The sequence below is a fragment of the Myotis daubentonii genome, chromosome 15 (genome assembly GCF_963259705.1).
Source record: "Myotis daubentonii chromosome 15, mMyoDau2.1, whole genome shotgun sequence".
NCBI classification, from domain to species: Eukaryota; Metazoa; Chordata; class Mammalia; order Chiroptera; family Vespertilionidae; genus Myotis; species Myotis daubentonii.
The window spans coordinates 57,810,402-57,820,121 of record NC_081854.1 but is presented as its reverse complement, the minus strand read 5'-3'; the positions used below and the strand labels follow the sequence as shown (position 1 = coordinate 57,820,121).

Below are 9,720 nucleotides of genomic sequence, written 5' to 3'. Positions count from 1 at the left end.
CAGTGACGGGCGTCGGGCTCCACCAGTGAGTGCACAGGATGCAGATTGTGCTGGGCACGCCTCCCCCGGGAGGGAAAACGGAGAGGGCGGGTGGGAGGTAAACGGTCCAGCACGGGTCCCGGCGTTTAGCTGACTTCAGTAACTCAGCAAGTCTAATCATGGGGGAGCTGGAGGAGACACCTGATTAACGCCCTGGACACAGAGTCGGGGTTGAAAATCCATTCCTTCATTTAATAAATAATTGCCGAAGGCCCACCGTCGGGCCAGTTTGAGTAAAATGCCCCCCAAGGAGCGCAGTCCAGCCATAGACCAGCGCTGCTTCCTCTCCGCGATGCAGGACCTGCTTCTAATCCATTAGGCATAGATCTCACTGAATGAGGGTAAAGATCAATTCCTCATAAATGACGTGACAAAACATATATACAAATGCAAGTTCATTTTTTAAAATATGGAAGTCGACGTAAAGTCACATTTCAACAAACAACAGGAACATACTTTAAGAAACTGTACACTTTGCTCAGAGAAAATTTGCCCATTAGCGTTCATGTCAGGCAATGGCTGTTACACTGGTAACTGGTTGTCCTATTGTAACTAAAACATGGGTGTGAGTGATATTTCTATTCTGCACACTAAGTGCCTGTAAGCACATTTTGAATAAATACAATGTGTATAAATATGTGAAGCTTTCAATGTTACAAGTGAGATTGTTCCTTCATTGGTCATTTATCTGACCTCGGTTGGAATGATAAAAGCATTACTTGCAGAGGAAAACTTATGTCTAAACTATTTCTAAGTTCTAAGCTATGGAGAAAAGTTTAATAAGAATTTATTGGAGCCCTGGCCAGTTTGGCTCAGTGGATAGAGCATTGGCCTGTGGACCAAAGGGTTCTGGGTTCAATTCCAATCAAGGACAGGCACTGCCCTGGCCTGGGCCCTGGTCGGAGCTGTGTGCAGGAGGCAACCTATTGATGTGTTGCTCTCACATGGATGTTTCTCTGTCTTTCCCTCTCTCTCTCTCTTTCTCTCTCTTCTAAAAAAAAAAAAAAAAAAAAAGAGTTTATTGGAGCCAAGTTTTTGAGGACACACCCAGAAGTAAGATCTCAGGAGACTGAGAAAATGCTCCAGAGAATGACAGTTCTGCGTTGTGAATCAGAAGGAAAAACATAAAGAAGACACATGGCGCCCATTGGCGGTAGGGTAAGGAGGCGGGAGAAAACCACGTGGGGAAATCTTCAGGATTGGATCACCTGTGGAGAAACGCGTATTTCTTTCACATGGGTGGTAAGGATAGCGAATAGTTAACATTACAGTACACAGAGCCGGCATGATGAGGGGAACGAGGTAACAGTGAGGGGTTCTGTGGTCTCGTGCCCTGCTGGTCCTGAGCCCGGGTGCCCGTGGCTGAGCCTTCGAGGAGTCTGGAAAAGAAAAGTACTTGGACATTCCAAACGTGTGTTTTCTTAGATGCACGAGCACAATGGACAGGGAGCCCTGGCTAAGTGGCTCAGCGGATTAGAGCTTTGTCCAGATAGGCCAGGGTTGGGGGTGCAATCCCTGGTCAGGGCACCTAGGACAATCCACCAATGAATGCATAAGTAAGTGGAACAACAAATCACATTTCTCTCTCTCTCCTTCCCTCTCTCTCTCTCTAAAATCAACAAATTAAAACACACACACAAGGGACAGGGTTTTCTTAAGGTAAAGACTGACCCTTGTAAGGGAGCTATAGGCCTGGGTCAGGGCTACCCACATCACCTGCCCAGTTAGGAGTCTGGGGTCACACCAGCCTGTGTGGTTGGTCACTGAGCTTGGTGGACCTGCCACGGGGGATCGTTTTGGGTGATAACGATGTTCTTTACGATGGTAGTGAATCAACAAGTCCACTCCACACTCGAGGAGGAGGGCATGGAGGCGCACCTCCTGCAGGGAGGTGTCTGGAAGAATCTGTGGGCGTCTTTCAAAACCACACCCCCCCCCGGCTGATGGCGGGAGGCCTCCGTCAGCTCCTCCCCGCGGGGCCTCTCCATAGGACGGCTCGGGGGGCCTGATGACATGGCACCCGGCCTTCCACAGAGCAGTGATCTGAGAGGAAACAAGAAAGAATCCGCAGTGTCTCTGATGGCCTGACTTCATCTCCGTACACCCATCTCTGCAGTATCCTATCGGTCACCCAGGTCAGCTTCATTCCTCGTGGAAGGGACTCTATCAGGGCCCGTACCCCGGGGTCATCCCGACCGCTGGCCGCCACCGTACCCACAGGAAGCAGTGGCTCATTCCGTCAGGGCATGCTGGGGAGGGCTCCCCAAGGAGTGACAGGGAGAGGGGCTGTGGGGTCCCACAGACGCTGCGAGAATTGAGCAGGATCAGCGAGGTCAGAAGACAAAAGGAAAGAAAGACCAGGACGGGTGTGGAGGGGCCCGCTCTCCGCCCGCCTCGGACGCTGCTTCTGCCTTCCTGCAGGCTCTTTCCCTCGGCGGCGGTGCCAGGCTCACCGTGAGCAATTAGGCCGGGCAGGCGTCCCTGATGGCGGGTATTATGTACTCGGGGAGCCGGGGTGGCTGTTCAACACCGCTGTTTCATCTCCCTGTCATGGGCTTCCTCAGGGACCGAGCACTGCGGTGTAGCAGCCCCGCCTCCCCTCCATCATGTTCACATTCAGAACATCAAGTCTCCACCGAGAGCCCTTTAAAACGTGTACATTTTTAAAAATATATTTTATTGATTTTTTTACAGAGAGGAAGGGAGAGGGATAGAGAGTTAGAAACATCGATGAGAGAGAAACATCGATCAGCTGCCTCCTGCACACCTCCCACTGGGGATGTGCCCGCAACCCAGGTACATGCCCTTGACCGGAATCGAACCCGGGACCCTTCAGTCCACAGAGGCGAGGCTCTGTCCGCTGGGCCACACCGGTCAGGGCTAAACGTGTACACTTTTGGTGGGAGGAGAGGGGAGGAGCAGCAGGGAGCTCAGCCAGTCTCGGTTCATTCCCGGCCAGGGCACATGCCCAGATCGCGGGCTTGGTGCCCAGTAGGGGGAGTGCGGGAGGCAGCTGATCCATATTCTCATCATTGATGTTTTTCTCTCTCTCTCCCTCTCCCTTTCTCTCTGAAATCAATAAAAATATATCTTTAAAAAATAATAATGAAGTAGGGATGATATAGAAAGTCTGACGTGGAGGTTTTTCCTGCTGTGAAGGCAGAGGCAATGGCCTCCTCCCTCTGACAGGCACACAGAAGGCCTCCAGCTGGAAGCAGCCGTAAACAACTTGCAAAAGGAGACAGCTGGCACTAGATGGCAGCTGTGACACGTCGGTGCCCTGGCTCACCGGCCATTGCCTGTGCCAGCCTGCCTGGCCCTGCGGTTCAGGTTTCACAGTCCAGCAAAGCCAGCTCTCCTGCCAGGTGCCCACTCCCAAATCAGGGCAGCGCCCCCCCACCAATTCCTCCGCACGGAACCTGGGGCCTGGGTCCTCCCTGCCCTGCCGGGGCCACGAATGCTCCTGTGTGTACCTCCCTGTCCTGGCCCATCCCCGGGGTGTCTGCTGCTAGGCAGCCTTGCACACCCAAGGGTCTGGGTCCCTGGGGACGAGGCTGCAGAGTCTGAGGCTTAGGAGGAATGTCAGTGTGTTGGGGCTGCCCCTCGCCCTTGCTAAATGACCGACTTCCACAATGGCTATTTTTTTTTTTTTTTGGTAGAAAAACAAGCAAGAATGTATTGACCACAGCAAAAATAAACTTAGGTAGTGACATAAGGAAGCCCATAGGAGAAGCAACTGGAGAGCCCAGGCCGGGCTGCTCTGGCTCACTGGGAAGTCAGAGAATAGGGGGCCTTGGAGACGGATTCGGGGGGGTGAGCCTGGGACAAGCTGCTGCTGCCCATTGCTCCCCTCGTTGTAAGTCTCATGGGGTCCCTTAGAGGATGGGATACGTGCCTGTGGGGGGAGGGGAGGGAAAGAGAATGGCACAGGCGTACCCTCTGGAAAGAGAAGGCCCACAATGGCTTTAACTGGTGTCCTCCCTGCCTTTGGATTTAGCAAGTGAGTGACATGAGTTAAAACCATTGTCTTAATAAAGGCACTTTTAGTTGTAAGTAACCAAAGCCCTGTGACAATGAGCTTAAGCCAGATAGAAAGATGGGAGAATTGTTCAGTCAATAGCTTTAAGGGCCATAGGTAGTATGTAAATTTAGACACAATTATACCCCTATGGGCTTCAGGCATGGCTGGATCCAGGTGCTGGAGGAAAATCATGAGGCATCGATCTGTGTCCATCCATCTCTTCCATTCTCTCTTGAGCACAGAGTCCCAAGTGCTGACCGAGATCCACGTCTTTCTTCATAGTCTTGGGAGTCTTTCTTCGAGGCTCCCAGACTTGACTTGGGTCCAAATTCATGCCTAGACTGAGGAGTCCTGGGAGATGGCTACCCGATTTGGCTAGACGCAGGCAGAGGTCAGGATGAGTACGAGGGAGGCTTGGCTCCCCGAGAAAAACCACCAGGTACTGTCACCTGAAGAAGGGACCCAGGACGAGCCAAGTCAGCAGATGCCCCCTTCCGCCGTCCCCTCCCCACACACACACACACACACTCACCTGTGTCCTGCCTGAAGCACACCCAGCGTGACTTCTGGGCGGCCCGGCCTGCGGCGGAGAGGCTGTTCCATGACGCAGCCGCGCTCTGGCCCAGGAGCTGGCCCCATGGGGCAGAGGTGGCATTCTGGGAGCCCTGCTCTCAGGCGTCCTGATCGTGCCTGACATCCACTCGGACATGCAGCAGCACCCCTCCCGTGCCTCCCCGACCGCGCGCGGGGTGCTGCTTCCTGGAACGGGTCGCTGTCCTGCCCAGGTCAGGCACGTGAAGGAATTGCCTACACCTGGTGGCACTCACGTACCCGCCCCGTGACGATTCCCCCACCGTTCACCCCATAGACTTCTTGGGCCCCTGCCAAGCGGCCGGGGGATCCATTTCATCTTGCTCTTGCCCAAGACATGCCGGGGAGGTGAGCTTCCCTTAATACACCCTGTCAGTCACCGGCTGGCGTGGCCAGGCTGGGTCTGCGCCTTTCCCGGCGCCCTGCCAGCGGAGGTGCGATGTCAGTCCCGGGCTTACCCCTGGGGCCGCGTGTCCCCACGCTACCAGGTCACAGTGCCGCTCGCCCAGCCGCTGGGCTCTACCACCGCCTCCTAACATCCTCTTCTTCAAAGCCTGCGTCAGTTCAAGATGGCACAGCAAGCCTGGAGGTGTGGCTCAGTGGTTAAGCTTTGACCCAGGAACCAGGAGGTCACAGGTCTATTCCCGGTCAGGGCACATGTCCGGGTTTCGGACCGCATCCCCAGTGTGGGGCGAGCAGGAGGCAGCCGATCCATGATTCTCTCTCATCGTTGATGTTTCTCTCTTCTCCCTTCCTCTCTGAAATCAATACAGATATATATAGATTGAAAAAATTAAAAAAAAAGATTGCATAGTAACATGTGTGATTATTAAACTAGTGCGTATCTTTCTCCCGGTGTCCCACAAGAAGTTTTAAAACATGTGATACCTGACCATTTAGCCAGGGGCACTGACCTCTTTCCCCCTTGGATTGTCAAATTAAAAAATGACAACAAAAAAATAAATAAAATGAAATTAAAAATGACAACAGCCAACACAGTCATAGCCGCCCGGTGTGAATGAATCAAAATTGTGCCTATTGTTGTTGCCAGGTCAACAAAAACGTAATATATTTTTGGAGTGCCGCAGAATTTTAGAAACTCATTTCTGTGCCACGAGATGAAAAGGGTTGAAAATCAGCTGCTCTGGCAGATAATCTTCCAAGAGACAAGATCTGGGTGTCCCTAGAGCCTCGGACGGTGACTGGTCAGTACATAGTAGGTGGTCAGTAAGCATGTGTCCACTCATCCGTTTGCCACTAATCCCTTAGACTTGGGACGGTAAGTCCAAGCAGATATGGCCCCTGCCTGGCTGCTGCCCTGGGGGGACAGGCTGGGCGGCAACCACCGCTGGCCAATGGCAACGCTTTCTCCGAGCACAGCTCCGGGAAGCCGGGAGAAACAGCTGATCACAGGATCCAGAAGGGTGTCCCTGAGGACATGATGTTGGCCAAAGTTCAAAACATTGAGAAGACGGAAGCCAGGTGAAGGAGAGGAGGAGGAGGAGGAGGAGGAGGAAGGGGAAGAGGCCTCACAAACAGGGTGGAAAGCAAGGGAATACAGCGCAGCCTGTGTGTTGGGGCGGGGGCGGGGGGCCTGATGGCCGAGTCCCTTGACGTTAACCCCCAGAACAGGGGTCACCATGCAGGAACGGGGGCTTTGGGTTAAGCCAATGCCTTTCTTTAAAAGAAAGAGCCTGGCTGGTGTTGCTCAGTGGTTGGGCGTGGACCAGTGAACCAGGAGGTCAGGGTTCAATTGCTGGTCAGGGCACATGACTGGGCTGTGGGCGCCATCCCCAGAGTGGGGCGTGCAGGAGGCAGCCGGTCAGTGATTGATGTTCCTCTCATCATGGATGCTTCTATCTCTCTCTCCCTCTCCCTTCCTCTCTGAAATTAATAAAAATATATTTAAAAAAGAAGAAAAGAAAGAAAGGAAGGAAGGAAGGAAGGAAAGGGGTGGTGTCAAAGGGAGAATGTATGTTTTGGACAAAGCACTAGTTTAAAAGGCTGGGGACCAGCTGTCAGATTCCATCAGCACCTGGCAGGGCGGCTGCCACCCAGTAGGGCCCTCAGTAAATGTGCGAATGCCTGGGGGAACGTCATTGCAATCAATGGGTTTTTCTTTTCTTTTATTTGAGGGAGAGAGAGAAGCATCATGTGTTGTTCCACTTACTGATGCATTCATTGGTTGACTCTTGTCTGTGCCCTGACCGGGGATGGAACCCACAACCTTGTGTATTGGGACATACCCTACCAACTGACTGCCCAACTGAGCTACAGGCCGGGGCGCGACAGGTTTTTGTTAAAACAGAGAATGAAGCCAGCCAGGGGTAGGCCTCACTGGGAGCCCACGCAGACTCCCAAAGCCACACAAAAGAACTGAAGGGCGAAGGAAATTACATTAGAACGGGCAGGTTTATGTAACCCTGTCTGTGCAGAATAACATGTGCCGGGCCCCGCAGGCCATTGGCTGCAGGCGCTGCCACTGTTACTCAGAGAGCGGGTGAGGGCCAGTGGATGCCAGGCCAAGACGGGCCACGGGAATTCAGCACTCAGCTCCAGGCTCCGGTGAGTCACCCTGTTTGCGACCTGAGATTTATGAAGACAGCGCTACGCATTAGAAAGAAAGTTCAATCCGGGTCCCTCCCCACCGCCCCTCCCCAGCCCCTGGCTGTGCAGAGCCGCTGTAAATGACTCATCAAGAAATCGGGGTGTGTCACAGGCTGGCGGTGAAGTCCTGAATCAGAGGCTAAAGTTCTAGGACAGAGTCTGTGAATCAGATCTCACTAAGGGTGGCGGTCCTCCGTGCCACTCAGCAGGGAGGGCCTCACCCCAGAGATCCTCAATGGGAGCCACACCCCGGCACCGAGATACCCAGGCCTGGGAGCGCCTCTCACTCCACGTGACCAGGGGTGAGCTGATTCAGCCGCAGGCAAAGGAGCCCTTCATTTGGTCCGGCCGGCGTGGCTCAGCGGGTGAGCATCACCAATGAACCAGGAGGTCACGGTTCATTCCCCGTCAGGGCACAGGCCCGGGTGGTGGGCTCGATCCCCAGTGGGGGGCGTGCAGGAGGCAGCCGATCCATGATTCTCTCTCATCATGGATGTTTCTATCTCTCCCTCTCCCTTCCTCTCTGAAATGAATACAATTATTAGTATTTTTTAAAAGCAGCCCTTTGTTCAATACACTGACTGTGGGCCCCGCGCCCCAGCCTCGGCTCAGGACCCCCCCTTTCAGGAACGGCAGAGACGCACCTCGGCCTTGCCCACACCAGGCACCGTGTTTGGTGCACATTGAATCAATTTGCTGTCACAACAACCTTATGGGGGTGCTACCATCCCCCACTTTTCAGATGAGGAAGCAAGGCCCGCAGGAGGCCGGATCGTAAAAAGCTAGGAAGAGGCCTTGACAAGCGGAATGGGGAAACGAGGCCCAGGGCTGACAAACTGCAGAGCAATCTACAGCAGACGCAGAAGGTCAGCTTCCTGCCGGGCGGTAACAGCCGTATTCCAGGACTCGAGCCCGAACCCCGGCATGTGGACTGTCAGGGCCAGGGACTGACCCAGCGGCCTCTCGGAACGACGCTCAACCCACTGAACCACACCAGCCAGGGCCCACGCTGGTTAATGTGCAAGAGGCTTGAAGTGCTCCCTCAGCAGGGAAGGGGGCCACGAACCCGGCGGTGGTGGGAGACGGGGCGAAGTCAGCCAGGCGTCGGAAAATGGCCGGGAGAGCGGCCGGCCAGGGAGGACTTTGGCCTTTTCTATGTTCATCTCAGAAAGGAGCACATTTGTAAATTATTCACATAACTAACAATGAACTTTAAAATAGTGAGGGTTCAATGGCAAGTCGTGCAACTGCATTACCTTAGCTGGGGGTGAGCGCTCCTGTTTAGGGAGCCGGGAGCCCGCAAAGGACAGGTTCCAGGAAACGCCGAGTGGGCGCCTGGCGAGTTTCTGCCTCTCGGTATGGCATTCACAAAGGGGGTCGTTCGCTTCCCGGGACCCATCTTCTCCCACCCACCCCCCCACCGGAGGCTCAGGTGCGGCGCCTGGCCCGGCCCTGGGAACAAATGTGACACTTCGCTTCCTGAGCTCTCCTGGCTCTTTCCTCCCTAACAGTCTGGCCAGACACCCAAGGTCATATTTTTATTGGTTTTAGACAGAGAGGAAGTGGGGGGAGAGAAAAACATTGATATGAGAGAGAAGCATCCATTGGTTGCCTCTCGTATGCACCCTGACGGGGATCGAACCCACAAACTGGGTGTGAGCCCACCCCAGGAATCGAACCCACCACCGTTTGATGTATGGAAGACAATGCTCCAACCACTGAGCAACCCGGCCGAGGCAAGACCAAAATTCTTACCTTCTGGACCCCAACCTGCCTGTCCCAACACCGCTCACCTCTGACCTGCCCCTCCCTCTCTGTCTTCCCCACAGGCACCCTACCGCCTTCCCTGAGCTCCTCAGACGCCAGGCCTTCGGTGCTCCCTGGCCTGGGGTGCTGTCCGCCTCACCACTGAGCGAGATGGAAGGTGGGGTGCAAGCTGGACCCTGGGGAACCAGTCCTGTGGGAGGAGGTGGGAGGAAGCAGGATGGAGCAGGGGCAGAACCTGAGGCGGGCCTGCCCGAGCCGGGCCGGCCTTCTGGGGAGCCTTGGGGCAAAGACTGCACTAACAGGTCCTGAGTCTTTTCTTTTTAAAGTGGGGGCTTTATTTTATTTACTTATTTTCTAATCCTTGTCTGAGGATATTTTCCCATTGATTTTTAGAGAGAGTGGAGGGGAGGGGAAGAGACAGAAACACATCAACTGGTAGCAGTAGAGCTATGTGCCCTTGACGGGAATCGAACCTGAGACTCTTGAGTCCACAGGCTGACGCTCTAGCCAGTGAGCAACTGACTAGGCCAAGTCCCAAGTCTCACTCAGCACTGAGCAGACTTCTCCAGCTCGGGCATGATGGCAACCTCAGGCAGGGTGGCCCCGTGCAGGGGAGGTGGCCCCGTGCAGGGGAGGTGGCACTGGCCGGCGGAGGCCGAATGCCGACTGCACCACCCTGGATGGAGGCAAGCTCT

The 9,720-nt window shown here is 54.4% G+C and overlaps 1 long non-coding RNA gene across 2 annotated transcripts; it reads right to left on the bottom strand.

The window, feature by feature from the left end:
* Positions 1-224: 224 nt before the first annotated feature.
* Positions 225-6,040, bottom strand: LOC132217625 (uncharacterized). Of its 2 annotated transcripts, none has more exons than XR_009448932.1 (3): positions 4,585-6,040; positions 4,204-4,502; positions 225-1,418 (listed from the first exon to the last, which is right to left on the bottom strand). It is a non-coding gene; the product is annotated as an uncharacterized LOC132217625 (long non-coding RNA). The 2 variants fall into 2 exon arrangements; XR_009448933.1 differs by having other exon boundaries at positions 4,204-4,509; positions 4,593-6,040.
* Positions 6,041-9,720: the final 3,680 nt, after the last annotated feature.